This window comes from Vulpes lagopus, chromosome 4 (genome assembly GCF_018345385.1).
Source record: "Vulpes lagopus strain Blue_001 chromosome 4, ASM1834538v1, whole genome shotgun sequence".
Lineage (NCBI taxonomy): Eukaryota > Metazoa > Chordata > Mammalia > Carnivora > Canidae > Vulpes > Vulpes lagopus.
Window position 1 is genome coordinate 47,928,716 of NC_054827.1, and position 9,063 is coordinate 47,937,778.

Genomic DNA, 9,063 nt, shown 5'->3' on the forward strand with positions numbered 1-9,063 from the left:
TCTGGTTGAGGGGGGTGGGGAAGCTGACCACCCCCCTCTGTTAACTTTGTAAGCCATTACTATCTCTCCGGAGACACCACCCCAGGTAAGATGCTTGGAATGGAGAGTGTTCAAGATGCCTCTACCAGAGTTTTTCAACTCGCTTGACCAGAGCTAGGTGCCCAGAGACTTGAGTTATGGGTTTAATCCCCAGAGATAACAAGTAACCTATCAAAGAAGGGAAAACCATTCACAGGCAGATAGCTTGCAAATTATGGCTTTGGTTTTGGGAGATGAGGTTCAGGGTAGCCCAACATACTCCTAGGAGTGGTGGTGGTGGTGGAAACAACTCAAATGGAAGTTAAAGATGTAATTTGAAGGTCTAGAGTGAGGCATATCCAGGGGAGCTGGCTGACCCAAAGGGGTGTCGCAAAATGATAATGATGTTGACCTCCCCAAAGTCTAGGGTCTGCTCCTAGCCTTACAGACTCAAGGCTTGATTAAGTCAGCACCATGAGAGCAGATCCAATGCCTGAGAAAGGTTTGCTCCAACCAAATATATAGGTTTTTGGCTGAAAACAGAATGCCACTTTGTTGGTTTATACTGAAAAACACAGAAGTCCTGCAGATAAAATACACTCTGATGGCCTATACCTGTCTCTTCCCCTAGAACAGTCTTCAGGCCAAGTGTCAGTGGTAGGTTGCTTAGTGAACCTGGAATCAGACACACGGAACTAGTTAGATGGTTTGGTGCTGACTAGACTTAAGTTGTGAGAGTGTGATCAATCACAGCCTCGTGTGGGATGTAGTTAACTTGATCTGACGAACTGGAAACGGGCAGCCTATCATTCCTGAACACACGTCAGGTGGGGATGCCGACTCCATTTCTGATGGTGTGTTCTTGTTTCATCTATGTTATGCCTTCAATCCAGTCTTAGAGGGTTGGGAGTCATTCTCTTTCAGGAGACTTTGTCTCTACTGCAGTTCTTCTTACTTAGAACTTATTTAATGGGCAATCTCACATCTCCTGGAGACTTTCTGTTGTCCCCACATACTGCCAAACAAGGAAACACTAACCTGCCATCATCATCAAACACAAAGACCAGGCCATTGATCACTAATTTTTTTTAGTTGGTTAAGACTTAAGTCAGAAATTCTTCTTCCTCTTATAGATGGTGGAATTTGGTCAGTCAAGTGAAGAAGTCAGACTTACCCTAATGTATTTGATTAGTGAACTTCATGTCACCAGAGACCATTCTTTTTGAGTTCTGAATGAATGAAGTTATCTTTCTCCATCGTCTTTAAGCTAGAAAAATTCTGGGAAACTATCTGAGTGTGATGGTTAATTTTATGTATCAACTTGACTGGCCTTGGGATGCCAGATTAAGCGTTATTTTGGATGTGACTGTGAGGTTGTGTCCAGATGAGATTAGCATTTGAATTCATGGGTTCAGTAAATACATTGGGTGATGTCTACCATATTGAGGAGGACAACCTACTGTGGGAAAGTAAAAAGCGGAGGAAGGAGAAATTCACACCTTTTTCCCCCGCCTCTCCTCTCCGATTCTCTCATGCCCTTGACTGGGATTTATACTATTGGATCCCTCTGGTTTTTAGGCCTTTGAACTCAGTAATTTATACCACAATCTTTCTTGGGTTTCTGGCTTGCAGATGGCAGGACTTCTCAGCTGCCATAATTGTGAGCACGTGTCTGTGGTTCTGTTTCTTTGGAGAATCCTGACTGATACACTCAAGGCTGGAAAACCCTCTACAAATTGGATTGGGAATTCCAGATTATGGGGCTATGTTTTAGGGACTCAGAACACAGACTCCTTATAGACGTACAAGAAGGCTGGGTTCCCCATGTTCTGCTGGGTTCTGCTTTGAGACTTGCCCAAGACAGTCCTACTTCTTTCCTTTATGGAGCCTTCGGGAACCCTGCCAGGAATATTAATGACTCTTACCTTGGGGAAAAACACTTTGTACAACCACTCTCTCTAATCCTAGGAGGCTTTATCCTATAACCCAGGGGACATACTTAGGATAGATATACTGAAAAAAAAATCTAGTCAAGGGTATAAAAATGAGCTCCCCTAGCCAATGAGTATTTTGTTTTTATCCATTCGATACATTTATCCAACACCAACTCCTAAGTTCTTTGGAGAGATGGAAATAGCATTCCTGCCCACAAGGAATGTATAATCTATTTAAGAACATAAGGCACAGGACCAAGATAGACAAAACTTTGGTTTAGACTTAGCAGATCTGGGTCCAAGGCACAGCTTCAACACTGCTTACTAGCTGTGCAACCTTGGGTAAACCTTGTAAGTTCTGAGTGTCAGGTTCCTCCCGGATTCATTCACTGAGTATTTTGAGCCACTGCTATGTGCTAGGCACTGTGTTAGAAGCTAGAGCTGTGTCTTTGAAACTGATGTGCACATACCCTGCCCTCAAAAAGTTGTAAATCTCCAAATATTTGTGAGCTAAACTTACAGTGAAAGATGTTCAGGGGGTGGTGGGAGCACCTTGGAGGGGTTGAGCTCTAGTTATCTCTAGTTGTCTTGCTCCCTCCCAACTTAGAGCCTTCTATGATGCGGTTCCTGGGTCTGGAATATTCTCCAAACCCAGTCACTCTAATTGGCTTCTATTTATCCTTCAGATTCTGTGAAGATTTTTCTGACCACAGCTCTGATAGCTCTGGTCACAGTTTGTAATTACACATAATATTCTGAGATGAGGGAATAATGATGATAAGCCAAGCCTGTGGGACAAACGTGGTCTGGTAAAGGAGAGCTGGGGTGGGGTGATGCTCTGGGAGGAGGAAAGGCATGGTGGGAAGGGATGGCATGGTTTTTCTGAGAAAGTAGAGGTGGGAGTGAATGGAGACCTCTTGGCAGGGGATATTAAGAAATTAACCCGCTTGGGGTACCTGGGTGGTGGCTTAGTCACTTAAGCGGCTGACTCTGGATCTCAGCTCAGGTCTTGATCTCAGGGCTCTGAATCTAAGCCTTGCATGGGCTCCATCCTGGGTGTGGAGACTACTTAAAAAGGAAGAAGAAGAAAGAAGGAGGAGGAGGAGGAGGAGGAAGAGGAGGAGGAGGAGGAATTAAAAGGGACCAGATCACGAAGGCATGTAGTGGGATCAGAACTTTATCTTGAGAGCAGTGAGAAGCCATTGTGGGTTTCCAGGTAGGGGATCCCATGACCTGACTGGTCTCTTTCAACTAGCACATGGCAAACAGGTTGGAGAGGGTAGAAGAAAGACCAGAGGGAAGGAGACCAGCTAAGAGACTCTCTGTGATTCGGGCCCTCCTTAGGCTGCCCCGACATGAGTTTTCCCAGGGCTGCTTGGATCTCTGAAGAGCGGATCCTGACAGGTGCCCTGTGTTCCTCTCACTTTGCAGGGAGACCTGCATTTCTGCCTGGGTGTTCTCTTGAGTTCAGTACTTATTTCAGTCAAGGCCAAGTGTTCTGGGGAGGAAACCAGTCAGCCTGTGTTCATGTATTTATGCATCTTCTATCAGGTGCTAGGCACCGAGTGAAAATCCAGAAAACAGGCAGGTCAGGAAAATGTCTACACTCCAGGACCCTATCTCTCTGGCCCTGCGTTCAATGGCTGCTTGAGAAAGGCAGAGATTTGGTGATGGTTGGAGCTGGCGTGGACATTTTCAAGCCTGCTGGCATATCTTGTCTTGGTTGTCATCGTCTGAGCCATTTCTCCACATGCACAGATGCCTGGGCTTTTTTTTCTCCCTCGGTGGGTGACAGGCACATCTTGGCCAGGGGAGCTCAGACTCCTGAATTTCTTTTCCAGCGGAGGCTGCAGTTCCCACGGTGGCCACGATAGGGCGCCTGGGGGAAAATGCAGGGGGCCAGCCAGGCTTCCTGGGCCTCCGAGGATCAGATGGGCCTGAGCCTCCTCTGCCAGCGCCTGGGCCTGCTTGGCTAGGGGGGCTGTGGAGATGGGGCAGGAGTGCAGGACCCAGGCAGGGTGGTTGGGCATTGGTGGGCCGGGGAGCTGCAGGTGCCAGGCGGCCCCACAGTGGACGGCTGGAGTTCCTGGGCAGTAAGGCTGTGGGGTGGGAGGCACTAGGGAGGCTCCTGGAAACAGTTATTTACAAAAGGATGTCCTTTGTCCTTGGGGCCTCCCATTTCCAAGCTGCTTCTTCTTTTTTTTTTATTATTATTTTTTTAATTGGAGTTCAATTTGCCAACATATAGCATAACACCCAGTGCTCATCCCACCAAGTGCCCCCCTCATTCCAAGCTGCTTCTAAATAGATTCTTTAACTAGTCCTCAAAATGCATGCATCACGGGGCATCTTCCTTCCTGCTCCCATATCCCTAGAGATTTCCTATTTATGGAAAATACAAAGGCAGGGAACTGAACAGGTGTCTTCAATTCACACATTTGGGGAAGAAAATGTTTTTAAACCAATTAACTATAATCTGTTTAATTAGACCTCAAATCCTTACAGCCATCCCCCAAACTGATCTTCACTGGACCAGGCCACATAGGACTCCTAAAGGATCCAAGCCCCCTGAAGCTTGACCTCCCCCTCCTTTGCTTCCCAAGCCTCCAAACCCTGGGAACTGCAGTCCCTTCTCTTACCCCCCTCTCCCCCCCCCCAACCCCCCCCCCCCCCCCCCCCCCGCCAATAAATGTGCCCAGAGTCTCCAGGGACCAGCGGTATCTTTGCTGGGATCACCTGCAGGAATCATGCTAGCCAGGTGCTCCCTGAACAGAGCTCCATCCATTTCCAGTCTGGCTTGATGCGATGGAACCCTAACTCCTCCTCTCGGATGGGGAACAGTAACGATGGTATTAGGCGATAGGCCGAGGTTTTCCCCAGTGGCTTTGACTGGCACAGATGCAGGTGGCCAGATGGGCCACATTTGTCGTGTGTCTCTTCATTCCTATCCTTGCCAATACCTGAGGACTGAGGTGGCTGGTGCTGTTCTTAGAACACCAAGCTAACCATGTCCAGGTCCTGGAGTTGTTATTATGACCAGTTCTAATTAGTTTCAATTAGAAGAAAGCCATCCCGTGGACACAGATTTACTTGTGACATTACACATGTTCCGTGGTCTCAAAAGGGATGAGAACAGAGAGCCTGGCTGGTGGACTTCATCCTGATTCTTAGAAAAACCTCCCTGGAGAGTATGTCCTTTGGGGATCATTTTCCATAGTCTGGATGGTGCTCCACAGCAGAGTGCGAACGTGGGCGGTGGGAACGGTGGAGAGCTAAATACTCTGACCCTATTGTTCTGACTCCTGCCCCCCCCCCCCCCCCGCCACAATCCAGGGGTTGTAAACTGGAAGCCAGGATGCTGAACCCGGTCTTCACGTGTGTTTTGTTTGACCAGCACATTTTTAAAAATTTTATTTATTTATTTATTTGAGACACAGAGAGAGAGAGCACGCGCGTGTACAAATAGGTGGAGGGGCAGAGGGAGAGGGAGAAGCAGACTCTCCGCTGAGCAGGGAGCCGGATGTGGGGTTTGATCCAGGACCCTGAGATCATGACCTGAGCCGAAGGCAGACGCTTAACTGACTGAGCACCGCCCCCCCCGCCCCCGCCGCCCCCCACCAGGTGCCACAAAGCAGCACAGTTTTTAAACTTGAATTTGAAGGCCTTCAGGTGACACATGTCTCTGGTTAGGGCATGACTCTAGTGTTACTTTCCTGGCCCTTGTCATTTGACTTTGTCAGTCCTGTGAGCTCTGCGTCCAGTAGGGGACTGTGTGCACCACTAAATCTGCTCACGGCTGACCCTTGTGTGCCCTTTCCGGACACCTTTGAAGACCATGGAAATGATTTCTTCCTGTGGATGGGCCAGCCGTTACCAGAGAGCCAGAAAGCTATCTTTCCTGGCATCCAGGGCTTGCACAGTGTGAGCCCCAACTCCAGGGCACAGTGTGCTGGGAGCCCCAGGGTGGGCAAGGCAACCCTGGCCGTAGGGAGGAGGTTATGGAACCCAAAGGCCGAGGCCGAGAAGGTACGGGGAGTGCCAGGGGACCTTCACGGGGGACCCAGAGCCGCTGGGACAGAGGCCTCCTTTGGCCACTGCTATCTGTTCATTTTGTTTCTTTCTAAAATTCTCTCCCCGGAGATGCCACCTTAGCTTCTATCGGGCCTCAGTTTCCTCAGCAAGGAAGGCTCTGGGGGAGGCTCAGCCAGGAAAAGCAATGCCTCTCCAAATCTCCAAGTAGCCTGTGGTTACCTTCGTAACCTCCGGACTATTTTAATCCTGTAGATGGTGATGATGCATGTGGGGAACACTCCTGTTGTGGACTGAGGCAGTTGAGTGATAATTGCAGAGAAAGAGAGCGGAAGGCTCTTCCCACATGCTGTATTTCTTGCCGTCGCTCCCTATGCTAATGTGAGCCCCAGTGCTGTGTCTGGGGAGCCAAGAGGACAGAGCAGAAAGGGAGCACAGCAGGGGCTGGAGGGAGGAGTGGGTGAGCCCCGGGGGGTCTGGGCCCCGCCCACCCAGGAAGGGAGATGGGATTGCACAGTCCCAGGGTCGCCTGACTCCCTGGGGATGCCGGCAGGGTGCTTCCTGGGGGGAAGAGGGTGGTTATGCAAATAGCTCTCTGCCCACAAGGTGGGGTGCCAGTTTTGCCGGCAGCCTTCTGAAACAAAGCCACGATGGAAAGTTCCTTCTGGTGTCAGCTCAAAATGTATTCTGCTGCAATGTAAGAAGGCTGAACATAGACCAAATGGAGCAAGTACACAATTATTTAACCTTTTTAGGTGAATCTGTCCATCTCTGTGTGATTGCAGTTCATTAAAAATTCATTGTTCTTGAAATATCCACACACACTTCTCTGTAATAATGAGTAGGCCTTAGGTTAGCTTCTTGTCGCCACCTGACAGAGAATTTATTTAATGTTCAAGGAAGGTAGGAGCCTGTGCATGGGGCTGGGAGGCCAGAGGGCCATTTACAGTCTTGTTGGGTTGAGGGGAACACACATGCCATCGTGGCAGGATGCTTTACCTGCAATAGAACGAATGTGAGAAGGTTATGGGTGACGGGTGGACGTGGCCACAGAGCATATGAGGGAGTGGGCAGTACGGGGGGAGGGCTTCCAGAGCGGTGGCGTGGGCTGGGGATTTGGTTCACCCCCAGCAGGCTTATACAAGGTGGGGCTCACAGAGTTTTCCATCAGGATTGCCAGGACAGGCGATGAGTGGGTGGGTGGACAGGCACCGGGATTGGAATCTCCAATGGTGGGCAGAGGACTTCTCATTTCTAACAATCTCCCAGGTATTCTTATGGCCCTGGAGACTGAGAGTCCCTGAGCTGTGGGTGCTTGGCGTGGTGCAGTGGGAGAGGCTCGGCCTGGGCTGCATGGAGTACTGGCATGCTATCAGGCGCCGTGGCGGCAGGTGGTACTTGTGGAGTCTAGATAGATGCTCTGTCCAGTTCAAAAGCTCCCAAGCCCTGGGAGCTTACAGGGTCTGTTGTGTTCCCTTGGAGGAGGAGAAGTTAGGAGAAGGCCAGGTATCGGGGCCTCAATGCTTATGGGGGAACCCAGGTGTGTGGCAAGGATTAGATGGGCTGGTGGGTGCGAGGAGGCTCAGGCCTCCCTGGGGCAGTCACGAGGTTCGAGATTCCATCTCCTGAGGGTCTGTGGCTCAAGCATCTCTTTCCTGCCTGGCTCAGGATGGACTCCTGATGGGTGAGGCTGAGCCTTCAGAGGGAGGCTGCTGGAGCGTAGGATGGAGCTGTAGGGCCGGGAGGCCCCAGACACCAGCGGGATGAGGGTGACCTTGGAACTGAAGACTAGAGGTTTTAAGGAAAAGATTTGCAGTGGAGCACTTCTCAGGTTCCTGAACGAACCCACAGAACATCCAGGAAGAGTCATAAATATTATAACTGAAGTAGTATTGCTGCGGGATGGAAGGTTCTTCCTTGGGCTTGCTTGAGTGGATAAAAGAGTCTGTAAGCCTTGAGTCTCTGAGCAGCCCCAATGATCCCCAGGAGAACCTTGACGTGGTAAGAGTTGTCGACAGGAACAGGGTCACATCAGACAAAGGGGGTGGCCCAGTAGGCTGCCTCTTCTGATCCTGGTGGGGAAGGCATCTCTCAGCTCTCAGTTCGTTCCTCACCTGCAATCAGGGCTGGCTTTAACGTTTATTTTTGGTAATTTCTACACCCAACGTGAAGCTCGATCTCACGACCCCAAGATCTAGAGTTGCTTGCTCTTCCCACTGAACTAGCTAGGGCTGGCTTTAAGGAAAGATACTTCGTTGCAGAGCAACTCATCTGGACCCCTATTGTTTTATAGCAAAATCCAAGGCTTCTTCAAAATGTTCACTTCTTTTGGTTATACTTTGCTCTTCAACCAATCCCCCAGTGAAATCCTATGGCAAGCCTGTCCAGATAGAGGCTATTGGACTCTGAGGATTCCGGTGTAAGGGAGACCAAATCCTCTCTCGCTAAAGGGCAGGACTCGGGTACCTCCAGCCTCTTGTTCGTCTTTTCAAACAATTCCTGGTGCAGAATAAAGGGTGATTTTCCTGGGACAAAACAAACAGTGCCAGAGAAAAGCTCTGTTCTTTTGTATCACTTGCAAAGCATCCCCAAGCACTGCCCCTCGGGTTAGCTTTTTTCATTGTACCCGGCACAATTTAGCCCAGGTGGATCCCACCCACCCCACCGCCCCAATCCCTTGAAGCAGAAGCACCCCAGGGAACCAGCAGGACTTTGTATTGGCTCCTTTTGGTGCTTAAAGTCTGATTTGTGGAAACCCATTTTCTTGTGGTGCTAAGTCTATGAACTTGATTGTTAATGGATTTTGGGGGAAACTTCCCCTAACTCCCACTCTTGTGTAACCTGGAGATCTTGACCTCTAGTGTCTTCTGCTTCCTGGGCATTTGTGATGGGGGAGTTTGGCAGGTCCCACTAAACTGTAAGTCCGGGTTTCTGCTTCTCCAGCTCCCATCCTGTTTCTCAAATCCAAGAGAGCCCCGGTTTCTCTGGAGTGCTGTGCAAAAATAAAAGTGTGCTGATAGGTAGTACTCCTCGGGACTGTTTCTTTGAGCCCTCAGTTCAATCAGTCTGAAACAACCTAAGC